This window comes from Astatotilapia calliptera, chromosome 13, assembly GCF_900246225.1.
Source record: "Astatotilapia calliptera chromosome 13, fAstCal1.2, whole genome shotgun sequence".
In the NCBI taxonomy this organism is placed as follows: domain Eukaryota; kingdom Metazoa; phylum Chordata; class Actinopteri; order Cichliformes; family Cichlidae; genus Astatotilapia; species Astatotilapia calliptera.
The window spans coordinates 31,355,596-31,370,748 of NC_039314.1; the positions used below are offsets into that span (position 1 = coordinate 31,355,596).

General features: G+C 43.2%; 1 pseudogene; it reads right to left on the reverse strand.

The window, feature by feature from the left end:
* Positions 1-11,128: 11,128 nt before the first annotated feature.
* Positions 11,129-13,652, reverse strand: LOC113035431 (uncharacterized; annotated as a pseudogene).
* Between the last annotated feature and the right edge of the window lie 1,501 nt (positions 13,653-15,153).

Here is a 15,153-nt window from a genome sequence, read left to right on the forward strand (position 1 = left end):
ACTTGGACTGAACACCTCAAAACCCTTAGCGAAATATTTGACCGTCTGCGTGATGCCTCTCTGACACTAAACCTGGCTAAATGTGAGTTTGGAAAGGCTGTTGTAACCTACCTGGGGAAACAAGTCGGACAGGGTCAGGTCCTCGCTGTTGCTGTGAAAGTGCAGGCAATATTAGATTTTCCAGCTCCGCAGACCCGTCGGGAGCTGCGGCGTTTTCTAGGCATGGCAGGTTATTATCGTGGATTCTGCAAGAACTTCTCTGAGGTAGTAGCCCCGTTAACCAGTCTTGCCAGTCCAAAATCACCATTTATATGGTCTGAGACATGTCAGTTTGCTTTCGAAGCTGTCAAAGCTCTCCTTTGTAGTGCTCCTGTGCTGGCCGCCCCTGATTTCGCACGTCCATTCAAGCTTGAGGTGGACGCCAGTGCCTTGGGGGCTGGGGCAGTGCTTTTGCAGGAGGATGAAAATGGCATTGACCATCCAGTCTGTTTCTTTTCCAAAAAATTCCTAAAACACCAATTGCATTACAGCACGATCGAAAAGGAAGCCTTAGCCTTATTGCTGGCCTTGCAGCACTTTGAAGTGTACCTTGGATCCAGTCCTGTTCCAACCGTCGTGTTCTCTGACCACAACCCTCTCCAGTTCCTAACTCGGATGCAGAACAGCAACCAGCGCCTTATGCGCTGGTCCTTACTCCTCCAGGACTTCAACATTGAAGTCCGATACAAAAAGGGCTTAGAGAATGTCATGGCTGATGCCCTCTCTAGGTCTTGAATCAAACATTTTTGTGTGGGGTTAAATGTTTGATTTTTTTTTTTGGGTGGGGGGAAATGTTATGATCCAGTGATGTGTTTGTTTTGTGTTACTCCTCCCACCAGAGGATGGCTGTGGGTATCTTTCCCCCTTTTTTTTCTAGGAGGTGGACACCTGGGCGTGGCTGTTAGGGATCTGGGTGGAATCTCTGCCTATCCTCGGATTGGATAATTGATGGATCACCTCCAGTATTTAACTACCGGATGACAGCCACCTGGCCTCTCTCCCCGAACCTCCACCACTTAACCAAGAACCTGTGTGTTGATTTACTGCAGTGTAGAGTTTTCGTGTGTATGTCTGGCGTTATTATGTCCATTTTGTAAATAGCTGTAAATAGATTTGTCAAGTAGCGATCGTACGTTTTGTTCACTTTGTATATATCCTTCACTGCAGCAGCGTAGTAGGCGTGAGAAGCCATTTTTGTTGAATAAGTTTTCTCCTGTTTTCTCATTAGAAAGCTAGGTAAGTGAATTGTCTTTTGTTTGGTTTTTTTCACATTGTGTAGGGAAGCGCAGGGACCACGAGGGAGTTTTGTTTGTTATTTTTGGCATCGCTCACTGCCGAAGTAAATAAATGGCTGCTTAGCACTTTAAAAGGTATCATTGTTGGTGTTCTTGCTTGGGTGGGGTGTGGATGGGAAAACTTCTTGTTGCGTTTAATTACTTGCCTAGACTAAAAACGTAACATAATTGGGGGCTCGTCCGGGATTTGAACCCGGGACCTCTCGCTGGTGGCTGTCGTTATGTTACACCCCGGCCTAGGCAACCGGAGTGCAACACGAAAAAAGTAAAAATAAAGAAAAAAAAAAAAACACACAAAAAACCCCCACTAAAGCTCACCACCAAAATCCCGAAACGAAAGTATCGACAAATCTATTTACAACAAACTATTTATTTACAACAAAACACCAAACTATTTACAACACGGGGGAGATCGCGACCATGACACCCTGAAACACAGGGTTTAAATACATAGAGGGAGCAATCAGGAAAATGGACAACAGGAGGGAAACACAGCTGGGGCAAATTAGAACTGACGAGACAGGGAAACGTAAACTGAAAACACTAAGATAACACAGACTTTCAAAGTAAAACAGGAAACACATAACAGTCACGCCAAAAACAACACACCGACAACACCGAAACGTAACAGTACCAACAATTTTGTTCACACCTGTATGTGCTTTAGCAAAAAGGAAAGTTTGAAGCCTAATCTTAAAAGTAGAGATAGTGTCTGTCTCCTGAATCCAAATTGGGAGCTGGTTCCACAGAAGCAGCACAGAAGAAAGACTTTTCAGGGAGTTTTTAGGATATTCTCACAATAACTTACAGTAGTCCAGGCATAGTCTGGAGAACGGTAGTTTTTGCCATACATTATCTTCAATGACATAAAGATCAGCACAGATATAAGATTATATATATCTAGACTACAGAAATGTGCAGCCTTACATACCCTCATGTGTGAATGAATTGCAGAAGCACAGCAACGGTTGTCTTCTCAAGCTGTCAAGTATCAGCACAAAACAAGTTAAAGCTAATTTCAGCAGCTGCTGTAAAACACTGCTCTGACTGTGTGTGACAACATTTTATTCAGCCTCTGCTCACTATGCAGACTTCTTAGTGTATCTCATATTACTGCTGGAATCATTTATTATGAAGATCGAAACACATTTTGGTATTTAAAATTGTTTTATTATAAGGGTAACACAGACCTAATCTTTCTGCTGGCAATGTGGGAAGACAGTGAACAGTTGAACGTTTTGCTGTTCAGTGTGAGGTCTCTGCTCCTTTCAGGTTTGTCTGTGAGCATAATGTGTCCTGTTATGCTTTTAGTCAACATTCATTTATTGGTTGTTCCTCAATGTTGCACCCTCCTGCAAAAATGCTCTCTCGTTACCTCTCCGTCAGTGTTGAATTGCTCCTGTTGCAATAGACACTAACGGCCAGGGGTTAAGTTTGTTGTGCAAGCATTCCACAGGGAAGCTATTTTTCTTGCCACCTACATCTATACCTCGCTAATTCATGACCTGTCTATAAATGCTTTGTTAGTAACAATGCCACCCCTCACAACTGGCTTAAAGATTAGAAAAAGAAGCACTGTCATTCCAAAAATTCCTCTGACAAATACAGATAATTACAGGAATTAGCCTGCTATTTTGTCATTAGCCTTCACTTTCAATGAGCCAATAATGAAAAGAGAAACAAGAGTCGCAGACAAAGATGGATGTCTTTAGAGGATTAAGACGTTTTCTCCCCCCACCTCTGAGCCCACATATTCAATTTGCTGTTTTATTAATATTATTAATGTAGTCAAGCTTGAAGCTTTGAAGCCGAGAGTTTTTTCTTCTGATTGGTATTGTGCAAGCACTCACGGCTCAGCTCAGGGGAAGTCAAAGTGATTTCAAATGCACTTTGTTAGTGCCATGATGAAAATGGCAGCTCGCCTTTTTAAAGCTGTATATTTGCAAGCGTGATTATGGGGTGTGTGTTCAAATAAATGAAGCCAAAACAATGACAAACAATCAGCACTTCATAAGCTAGGGAAAGGCCATGGACAGATTAATAAGTGCTTTGCAGACACACTTGCATCCACACACATACATGCAAAGGACCTTTGGAATTACAGATATATGTGACACACTAGACAAGATTTAGTCTGGCACCTTTCTGTATCCAAACGAACAGGAGAAAGCAGCTACCTCACCGTATAATCTACTGTTGATTTGTGTTTGCACAAACGATATCGCAACATTAGGAGGATGATATTTGCCCTGACAGGCATCAGCGGGCCGTTGGCTTTGTTAAGCAGAGAAGGAGCAAGTTGGACATGTGCGGTGTGTACTCTGCAGTTGTTGAGGTGGTTAAAACGACAATGATAACACTGCAGTAATGGCACTATAAAAAACTGATGCATGTAAGCTCTGCTGCTCATTTTAAAGGTTTTGTTTTCAGGTATCAAACGGCAGAGTTTTCAAATTTTAAAACGAATGCATCAACATGTTTTCTATTACAGGGAGTGCAGAATTATTAGGCAAATGAGTATTTTGTCCACATCATCCTCTTCGTGCATGTTGTCTTACTCCAAGCTGTATAGGCTCGAAAGCCTACTACCAATTAAGCATATTAGGTGATGTGCATCTCTGTAATGAGAAGGGGTGTGGTCTAATGACATCAACACCCTATATCAGGTGTGCATAATTATTAGGCAACGTCCTTTCCTTTGGCAAAATGGGTCAAAAGAAGGACTTGACCGGCTCAGAAAAGTCAAAAATAGTGAGATATCTTGCAGAGGGATGCAGCAGTCTCAAAATTGCAAAGCTTCTGAAGCGTGATCATCGAACAATCAAGCGTTTCATTCAAAATAGTCAACAGGGTCGCAAGAAGCGTGTGGAAAAACCAAGGCGCAAAATAACTGCCCATGAACTGAGAAAAGTCAAGCGTGCAGCTGCCAAGATGCCACTTGCCACCAGTTTGGCCATATTTCAGAGCTGCAACATCACTGGAGTGCCCAAAAGCACAAGGTGTGCAATACTCAGAGACATGGCCAAGGTAAGAAAGGCTGAAAGACGACCACCACTGAACAAGACACACAAGCTGAAACGTCAAGACTGGGCCAAGAAATATCTCAAGACTGGTTTTTCTAAGGTTTTATGGACTGATGAAATGAGAGTGAGTCTTGATGGGCCAGATGGATGGGCCCGTGGCTGGATTGGTAAAGGGCAGAGAGCTCCAGTCCCACTCAGACGCCAGCAAGGTGGAGGTGGAGTACTGGTTTGGGCTGGTATCATCAAAGATGAGCTTGTGGGGCCTTTTCGGGTTGAGGATGGAGTCAAGCTCAACTCCCAGTCCTACTGCCAGTTTCTGGAAGACACCTTCTTCAAGCAGTGGTACAGGAAGAAGTCTGCATCCTTCAAGAAAAACATGATTTCCATGCAGGACAATGCTCCATCACACGCGTCCAAGTACTCCACAGCGTGGCTGCAAGAAAGGGTATAAAAGAAGAAGAACTAATGACATGGCCTCCTTGTTCACCTGATCTGAACCCCATTGAGAACCTGTGGTCCATCATCAAATGTGAGATTTACAAGGAGGGAAAACAGTGCACCTCTCTGAACAGTGTCTGGGAGGCTGTGGTTCCTGCTGCACGCAATGTTGATGGTGAACTGATCAAAACACTGACAGAATCCATGGATGGCAGGCTTTTGAGTGTCCTTGCAAAGAAAGGTGGCTATATTGGTCGCTGATTTGTTTTTGTTTTGTTTTTGAATGTCAGAAATGTATATTTGTGAATGTGGAGATGTTATATTGGTGTCACTGGTAAAAATAAATAATTGAAATGGGTATATATTTGTTTTTTGTTAGGTTGCCTAATAATTATGCACAGTAATAGTCACCTGCACACACAGATATCCCCCTAAAATAGCTCAAACTAAAAACAAACTAAAAACTACTTCCAAAAACATTCAGCTTTGATATTAATGAGTTTTTTGGGTTCATTGAGAACATGGTTGTTGTTCAATAATAACATTATTCCTCAAAAATACAACTTGCCTAATAATTCTGCACTCCCTGTAGTAATCAGAATATAATAGCAGAAAATGTTACATCTACAACTATGAGCATATTTATGAAAGGCTTTCCATTTTAACCACATGGCGGGAGGAATGACACAAAACAGTTTTCTCTGTATATTCTTCTACATGTTTCTTTGGTTGTACTCTCACTAAAAGTTTTCGGTACATGTTTAGACCAAGATCAGGTTGAGTTTTCCTGTAAAGAAAGCAACTGTTTGGTGCTTTCCAGTGAACATTAGTAGAATGCTTATTAATAATTTTGATTATTCTGTTGGGTTTTTTAAACAACAAAGCTTTAAGCATTTCCTGCTTTTGCACCCAACCTCAGGACAAAGATGCAGTAAGGACGTTTGTTTATGTGGACTGACTTTGCCTTTTTCGCTGCACCCCACTGTCATTGTGTCATTGTGCAGTAACTGTATAAACCTACTACATCCATGAGGTTGAAACTCAGACTGCACATTATGTTTAAATGAATTATCTTAAGCTAAAGTGAAATGGTGATTGTGGTTGGTTAAGCATGGCTTGGAAACACAGGCTGGATTGGATTCTCAACATTTCCTGTTCCACTGTTACAGGAAAAATGATTATATGTTTCTTTACCTTCTTTTAAATGTACAAAGATGCCCTTTGTCTATGGTTAGATTAGTTTAGAATTATCCTTTTAGACTTTCCCAGCAAAGACATATTGTTTTGGGACATATTGTTTTATCTCTCACAGCTCTCTCCCAGCTCTCTGCTGACGAGACTAGCACCACATATGGAGTTGTTTATTTTATCTGTTTATTATTTTCTTATCCTGTTCTCACTGTCTCTCCTATAAAAAGTGCCAAGCCTCTGTTCATGGTGTGAGTTGTTCTCAGCAGCTCACCCGTGTACACATTTAGCAAAGAAAGTAACTTTGTCTCATTGTGTCTTTATTTCTCCTGGGTTTTTTACAGAGTTTTCTCCCAACATCCACAAAAGAAGAAATTGTGGAATAAAATGAGATATACACAGAGACCGAATAAGACTTTGCAGCAAAGAATGTGAATATTTTAATTTACCTATCATGTTTAATTTACTGTTGTATAAATAGCAATGGAATATAATAATACACTGACATTTTTATGAGAAATAAATCTAATTATGCAGTAAATGTTTGAAATATGCATGTGCTCACAATCTGAGATGTAATAACTCAGATAATTATAAAAATAACAAATGCACCTTTAATTGAAATTGATTTGTTCTAAATCTTTTCCCCGAGCATTTCTTCTTTAACTGAAAGTGTACTGTAACAAAAAAGTCACCAATGAAATTAAATCATGAAAACTAATCAACCACCCCATCCCCATCCTGTCCTCCAGCTCCAGTCACCACTAGGTGGCAGTAGAGACAGTCCCATGCTGCCCTCTAGTGAGTTCATTTGACAGAGCACTTGCTGCAGTTGGACACAGAGTCAGTGGGGCTCTGTCAGGATTTCTGTTTACACATCCCAGTTTCCCTTTCCTACTCCATAGTAACACGTTGGTGTTTCACCAACTCAGAAGTGCATGACTGCTCTAGATTTCATACAAATAGTGTTAGGATATTAATATTAGGATAGTCATTACTTACTTTAGTACTTCTGATGTTGCATGTTGTTTATGGAAAAAGTACCTTCACTATATTCCAAATAAATCTATTTGTGTTGCTTTCCTTACAGTTATCAGGGTGCTCAGCCTCTCTACAGCCCAGGTGACCTCCAGCATTAGGACACAAACATGCTGGCTGTGTGTTGTCTCTGACTTATTGGACCAACAGCATCCATGTACATTTGTTCATACAAGGGCATGTAAGAGAAACAAAATCATAAAAAACAAAACAAGCAAGTCATTATTTAATGAGATAAGGGCCTGAATCACATCTTTAAAATCTCCATTCTGAAATTATTCCTGACACCACTAGGAGGCGTACTATCAACATTAAATGGATGATGAGGACACAGCTGATAGCTATAAAAGGTTAAAAGAGAAAAAAGCAGATACAAAATAAGTTTTCCACTAATTTTGGGTGGCTGTAGCTCAGGTGGCAGAGCAGGTCAGCCACAAATCAGAAGGTCGGTGGTTCGATCCCAGGCTGCCTCCTGGCTGCATGCCAAATATCCTTGGGCAAGATACCAACCCCATGTTTGCCTACTGGTGGTGGTCAGAGGGCTCGGTGGCGCCAGTGTCCGGCAGCCTCCCCTCTGTCAGTGCGCCCCAGGGCAGCTGTGGCTACAATGTAGCTGCCATCACCAGTGTGTGAATGTGTGTGTGAATGGGTGAATGACTGAATGTAGTGTGAAGCGCTTTGGGGTCCTTAGGGACTAGAAAAGCGCTATACAAATGCAGGCCATTTACCATTTACCATTTAGAATAAGCAGTTGCACTCTTCTTTGGCCGAGTAAAACTCGATAACATTGTTTTATTTATTATTATTCATTGCTATCCATTTTTAACATTTCCCAAACATTTGGGCATTTTGCTTTTTGTTCTCAGGTTATTATGCAGCAGGTGACTGTGTTTTCTGTTTTGGAGATCAGTGGGCTGAATGTGGCCATGGATTAAAATGAGAAAAAGTGTGTTAGTTTAATAAATGATGGATTTTTTCCTCATTGCAAAGTAAATCATTTTTTCAATTCTATATCCAAACTGTAAAATCTCTTCTCTTCATCTTTAATCAGGGTTTGTTTTCACTCTGTGACATGAAGAGAAAAGACAAAGTCACGTCTTATTTCCTTTGCCTATCTGCAGCTCCACCTCGGAAGCACTGTACCTGGGTTTCGGGGGATTGACACAGAAAGTCCCATACACCTGAGCCCTTTTGTTCTCAGTCACTCTTGGTGGCGTCTCCCGCTGGGACTTGTTGTCCACATACAGCACAGATCTTCTTGTACACTATCCCAGCCGCTTGGCTGTGCCTCTCAGTGTCCCCTGCCTCAGTTTGCATCTCACATCCTGCTGCTATGTGTCAGATAGTCTATAGCGTACCTTTGTACAGTCTGCAACCTGCGTCCTGTGGGATGTGGTTTGCCTATGCCTCCATAGATCTGGTGCCTGTTCATGTGCTGCCATTATTAGAGCCTTTGTTCTAACCTTTTCTAGTCAATGATGGATTCATTCATCACTGCCACTTCCTCTATGTGTCAGGGGAACATACCCCTTTGGGATCTTAGTTATCCTTCATATCGTAGGGTTACTGCAAGGCAGACCAAGACAAGTGTTAGTGGAACAAACATGAAGCTCTCCTCCCAAACAAAACACCCTCTCTAATGACAACTGGCAGCCTTAAATACCTTCAGCTGTCACAGACATTGTTCCACTCACAGGTAAATTCTTAAATCCCAACCTTCCACCACAGTATACAACACAATTTGAATAAAGATATACATACATTTCATATTTCCATATTATTAAATATTTTACACTTTAATCAGACACCACACCCATTATTATAAAACCCCCAAAACCCAAGCACCAGAGATTCCCCACACTCTCTTAACCCATGGTGTCTGGACCCCCGGGGAAGAATTTGCCCAAACACCAGGAAAGAAAGGTGAGTAATCACATCTTACAATCATTTCTTTGCCCCCCCTTTAATTCTAGACTTCTACACACACACATGCATTAGTTCTCCTTACTGGTAAACCTTATTTACTCTCAATCACAACCTTTGCCTTTTTAAAGACAACCACCACAATCCTTGATAAGCAGCAGCTGTGCAGGACCTGAAACAAGGCTACCAACTGATTTTAAAATACCCAATAAATATTCAATAAATAATTAAACTCCTTGTGTGCAACTGTTCTTCCTGTACAAATCTATGCTTAAAGTGCGATGCTAAATAAAGTGCTAGATAAGGTGCTTCTAATAAAGTGAAAGGTGCTTCTAAGGTGCTGAACAGATTATAAATAAATAGTAGTAAGGGAGGCCTCTTCCTTACACTACCTTATGATAGAAAACATCTTGAGGCAGCTGATGTTGTGATTTGAAAGTATAGAAATACAACTGAATAAAGTTTAATAGAGTAATTTTTCTACCCCTTAAATCCAGATCACGTTCCAGGGCTGGGCTGGCCCTAGAGACCGGCCCACCAGGTTTACAGGAAAAACCATAAAGCCTTTGAATGAAAACAAACGCTGTTGTGACAGTGACGTACAGTCTTGTTGGTATTTATGTATGATTTCTATACAGTTCACACCAGATGGCCACTTAAGGACATCTCCTGGGTTCATTTTCATGTTTCCCTCTCACCACATATCCAAACCGACATCATGACCAGCAACTTTAGGGCTGTGGCTCCAGCAAACATCAGCTGATACTAGACAGTGATATTAAATCAATTCTAACAACAGCTTATTAAGCTTAAACGTGCTGCTGTGGTTTATCCGCTGGTTTCCTCTTTCTGACGCAAAGTGGGCAATAAACAAATGAGAGAGAAAAGCCGATCAGCTGATCATTAATCAGTTTCATGATGTATGAACAGGAGAGGGAGGGGAGGAGAAGAAGAGGCAGCAGCGCAGCAAAGACAGAATAAATCCAGCTTTGTGTCTTGGTTTCATTCTAGCTGAAGTACAGGACCAATCGCTTCCTCTTCACCTCAGTAATGATGTATTGTAATTGGTCCTGCCCAGAGCCCATCATGACCAATTGGCAAATCCACCACCTTTCATTGTTTATACCATTAAAGAAAACAAACAAACATAAAAAATCAGTCCAGCTGTGTTGCCTTCCCTCTCTTTGCAACCATTTGGTGACACTTATCCAATTCAAATGCCCTCCCGGATCCTCGATACAGATGGTGACATGATGGATCAGTCAGTCGAAATGTCGCTCAGTCCTGGCTTACAGCTTAATATCATCCATGTACAGGAGGTTTCTGATGGTATTCAAACAGTGCTGGTGTAAATGGGTGAATGTGGCATGTTGTGTAAAGCACTTTGAGTGAAAAAGCACTCTGTAAGAATCAATCCATGTCCTCTCCTGAATCGATATCTCTATCCATTCTTGAGTTGGCCTCCAGTGTTGTCTTCACAGTCCCATTGAGTGCTTGATGAATGCCATGAGTGCACTATTTGCCTTGTATTCCAATATCAGCGTGAGCCACTACTGGTCTTTCTTGTAGTCTGTCCAGTGTTCAGGTTGGTCTGCCTGGTGTGCTGCTCCATCAACCAGGAGCTGGTGCAGTGGCTCACAGGGTGTCATTATCAGGGCCCACAAATCAACACCCACAAGTCCTGCTAGCCTGCAGAATTCTCACAGCACAGGCTGAGGAGGGCAGCAGCTTTTACCTCCAGCACTTTGATCAGAAACCTCGATAAAATTTATATTCATCTGAAAGCCTGACCAGAAGGGTAACACACACCAAAATAAAGAATTTCATGCTTCAATAATGAATTGTGCAATAAAATATGCATTAGTGAATTTATTTAAAATAAATTTTTTAATTCTTTCATTTACATTACTTAAGTAATGTATTACTTAATAATGTATTTAAAATCACTAATTATAAATCAATATTTTGATGTAATTATTACTCCATTAATAAATGCTTCAAATGGTGCATGGATTTCACAAAAAACAGGATAAAGCTCTCAATAGTAACCTCACTTCAAAAACCATTTTCAGATCTATACTATAAAGACACATCTCACATCTCAGTGATGTATCCTAGGGTCATCAGGTGTTTCGGGTCTCACAACATCATACACCCTTGCCCAGGCGACCCAGCCGGGGGTGATCAGGCCCCGACTTGCGTACCAGTAGCTACCCACGGATCAGCCCTCTTGATCCACAACCACCTTGTGGCTTTCTCTGCCGCTTCACTCACAGCCTGGATGGCCCTCTTCTTGGCTGCCCCAGCCACGCCCAGCCGGCCTAGGACTTTGCAGAGTGATCGTCCTGCAAAGCCCCTACAACCCACTTCTATGGGCTCATAGAAAGTCTTCCAGCCCCTTCCCCTGCACTCCTGCACTAGTTCCTGGTACTTTCCTCATTTCCTTTCATTGGCCTCCTCAATCCGCTCTTCCCAGGGCACTGTGAGTTCCAGCATGATCAGCTGTTTTGATGCCTCAGAAATAATTATCATGTCTGGCCAGAGTGATGTTTTTGCAATGTTCTGAGTTAGTTGTTTACACAGGTCAGCCTGTAGCTGCCAATCAGAGGCTGTGTTGAGGAGGCCAGTTGTCAAATGTGGGCGCACCTGGGGTTTCTCTCCAGCTTTAATAAAAGAGATTGCCTTCCTCGGAGCATGATGATGCTTGCTGGTGCTGATTGCTGAGGCAATCTTTTCAGCAACTACTCTGAGCACCTGGTCGTGCCGCCAACGATGCCGACCATCGGCCAGGGCCCTTGGGCAGCTGCTAAGGAGGTGTTCTAGGTTGCCTCTTCTAGAGCACAGGGGACAGACAGGTGTCTCGCTCTTTCCCCACAGATGGAGGTTTGCTGGGCTTGGCAGAGTGTCGTATACTGCCTGCACTAGGAATCGGATCCGGTGGAAGTCTGCCTGCATGATGTTTGCCCAGGTGACCTTGCGCTGCAAGGTGCTCTCCCACCTTGTCCATGCTCCCTGCCGCTTAAGGCCTACAGCTCTACTTACTCACTCCTCCTCCACACCTGATCGGACCTCTTCCTAGAGTCGCTGGTGTGTCTCCTTTCCCTGTGCCCTGCTGACGTGGGCCTTTGAGACGTACCCCAAGCCTGCTCCCCCTGTTGCTAAGACCCTCACCAGTGTTTTCTGCCTTAGGCGTGACTCCGCCACCTCAACTGCCTTCTCAGCCTTCCACTTTCTTCCTGTCCTTACCTCAATACCTGCTGATGCCACCTTGCAGTCTTTAGAATCTCTGTACTGTAGGGCTTCTCGTGTGCGAGCCACCTTGAACTCTTCTGTGAGACCACTGAAGGGTAACTGCACGCTGTTGCTTGCCCCATACAAGGCAGCGCTGGTGAGACTGCGGGAAAGTCCCAGCCACTTACGAAGAAAGCCACTGATCTTTCTTTCAAGGGATTCCACAGTAGTTATTGGAACTGTATAGACAAGCGAGGGCCACAGGATTCGGGGCAGGATGGAATGCTGGTAGATCCAGGCTTTAAATCTTCCAGGCAGGCCGGACTTATCCACCTTAATGAGCCAGACTTAATGAGTCTAGGCAACCACGAACTCCTGGGATCCCCCCCTTCTGAACTGATGGATCAATGTAATTGTTTCTAAGGAGAAACTCGGTCAATCTCCGGGAGACAACGCTAAAAAACACCTTCCCCTCCACGCTCAATAGCGAGATGCTCTGAAACTGGTTTATGTTTTTCGAATCCTCCTCTTTGGGAATCCAGACTCCCTCTGCGCACCTCCACTGATCAGCAACTCTCCCTCTCCGCCATATCACCTTTAAGATCTTCCACAGGTGGTGAAGCAGCTCTGGGCAGCACTTATAAACAAGGTAGGGTACGCCACTGGGACCTGGGGAGGATGCTGAGCGGGCTGCTTTGATGACCTCACACACCTCCTTCAAACTTGGCTCCGTCAACTTGAACTCTACTGATGGTGGGGCAGGGTTGATGAGAGCTTCGTTTGGTCCCAAGTCTTGTTCCCTCAGTGGGTCACTCATGGTCTCATGAAGGAAGTTATTCACCTCCTCTGCTGAGCACTCCAACTGCCCGCTTCGCTTAACCCCAAGCAATTGTTTGGAAAAGCGAAAGGGATCAGCAATAAAAGCTGCACGTTTCCTGGCTCTCTCTCTTCCTCGCCTCCTGTGCCATTCTGCTCTACGGAGGGTAATCAGCTTCTTCCGCAAGATGTTATGCAGTTCCTCTAAAGCTTGCTTCTCCTCCACATCAGCATTCTTGAACTGCTTCTTAAGGCTCCTGAGCTCCTGGCGCAGTTGATGAATCTTCATGGCACTGCGGTTCATGGTGTAAGGGGTCTTGTTGTTACACTTCTCGATCAGGCCGAACCTTTCTGAGGCGTAGCTGACTATGATGGTGGTCATTGTTTTAAGCCTGCTGTCGGCATCTCTTTTGGCCACAGCTTGTATGATGTTGGAGACATCCTCATCAAACTTCTGCCACTCGCTCCGGCTGCTGGCTGGGGGCCACTTAATCTGCTGTTGTGGAACTACACTGCTTGGATTGGAAGAGTCCAGTGCATGGAGGGACTGGGCTCTGTGGGGTGCCTCCTGGCCGGGCACCTCCTGCGTCTCACCAGGTTCAGGACCTGTGCGTTGCACCTCACTCTCCCGCTCCAAACATTTCATTCTAGCCTAATGGACCTTTAGGCCAAGCTGGTTCTTACACAGCTTGCCGCAGATACATGTCTTACTCGTAGTCCTTTCCATTGCGTTGGTCGTTAACCTTGAGTCCGTCCGATTGGAGACCTCATCCTCCCCCCCTCTCGGGATCTCCTGGGGGTATCTTTCTTTAGGGCTTTCCATAGCTTTTTGGGGTGCTTTCTCACGAAAACTGCAGACCGGGATGCTAGCCCACCCTACCCCTGGAGCCGTCTTTCGGAGCTGTCATCTGTCTCTCCAGTAGTCACCAAACTTTCTTGGTTGTCACCTAGACTCTTCCTAAGCGTCACTGGCTCAGCCAGAGTTTAACTATAAAGACACATCTCCTAGATGCACTGGTATGCATCTTCAGTGATGTATCCTATCAGATAAATCCATTTCAAAATACAATTTTACAAATTACAAATACATTTTTAATGTGATTAATCTGTCTTTTTTAGGGGCTATGTAGCTTAGTCTTTTGAGATGTTATAATTTAACCCATTACTTAAAAAGGCCTTTATTTGGCCCTGCTGTTATTATAAACCAACCTTCAGCTTTCCTTTTATATACAAAATCTTGAAGTTTCAGAATTGGTCACAGTATAGAAACAGCACTGGTGAAAATTACTAATATCCTCTTTATGGTCTCTGACCATGGACCTCTGTAGACTGCACTGCAGCATTGATGCCACTGACCACAATATTTTACTACAGATAGTACAACATACCATAGCTATTAAAGGAATTGTGCTTCATGTGTTGACTCATATCTAATAAACTTCATTCACCTCTTTTTCACTTTCCATACGTCAGTACACCACGGAGCACCATGTGTTACACCAGGTGGAAATGGGGAATCTCTTAACCCAGAGGAGTTAGTTGTGGAGGAGCTCACATGCTTCCCTTGGGCAATATTATTAGAAGTCACAGCATACATTTTCACAGATGCACACATATTATTTAAGCTATGGGCATGTCTTAAAGATATCAAGGCCTGGGTGAGCTTTAATATCTTGATTCTAAGTTCAGATAAAACTGAGGTCATTGTAAACCTTGAACCTAAAAAATTTCAAAACACAATATCTAACCAGACCCTTACACTGGATGGCATTACTTTGGCCTCCAGTAACACTGTGTGAAAGTGTAGTCATTTTTAGCCACCATATGTCCTTCACCTTGTGGCTCTAGGAAAAATCCACTGGGAGGTCCAGGGCTATGACACAACTCATATATTAAAAAAATATATAGGGGAGCTTACTTGCATTTAGGCAACATCTCTGAAATCAGAAATATCCTGTCTCAGAGTGACGCTGAAAAACTAGTTCATGCATTTATTACTTCCAGGCTGGACGACTGTAATTCATTATTATCAGGAAGTCCTAAAAACTCCCTGAAAAGCCTTCAGCTGATCCAAAATGCTGCAGCAAGAGTCCTGACAGGGACTAGAAAGAGAGAGCAGATTTCTCCTGTTTTGGCTTCCTGTTAAATCCAGAATTCAAAAT